A 487-nucleotide genomic window follows, 5' to 3' on the forward strand; every position below is an offset into this window, starting at 1 on the left:
ATGGGGAAGCAGGAAAGCTGAAATGACACAGGAAATACAGCGCTGGCCTCGGGCCCCGGAGGAACCAGCCGCACCTGTTTCCCAATAGAGTTACTTTCCCCCATAAAACTGCGGTTCTCAACCTGTGGGTCGCGCCGCCTTTGGGGGTCGAACGCCCCTTTCCCAGGGGTCGCCTCAGACCATCGGAAAACACATCTATGATCACAGATTGATTTTGTGATTGATCACTGTGCTTTCATGATGTTCGATGTGTCACCATGAGAATCCATCCTGCAGATCAGATGTTTCCATGACGATGCGTCACAGCAGCCACATGACGGCGATGACGGAGCCACGAGAATAACGTTATGGTCGGGGGTCCCCACAGCGTGAGGAGCTGTATTCAGGGGTCGCGGCCTGAGGAAGGTTGAGAACCACTGATATAGACATAGATATAGATATAGATATAGATATAGATATAGATACAGATATAGGTATAGATATAGAT

The sequence above is a fragment of the Myotis davidii genome, unplaced genomic scaffold (assembly GCF_000327345.1).
Source record: "Myotis davidii unplaced genomic scaffold, ASM32734v1 scaffold670, whole genome shotgun sequence".
NCBI lineage: Eukaryota > Metazoa > Chordata > Mammalia > Chiroptera > Vespertilionidae > Myotis > Myotis davidii.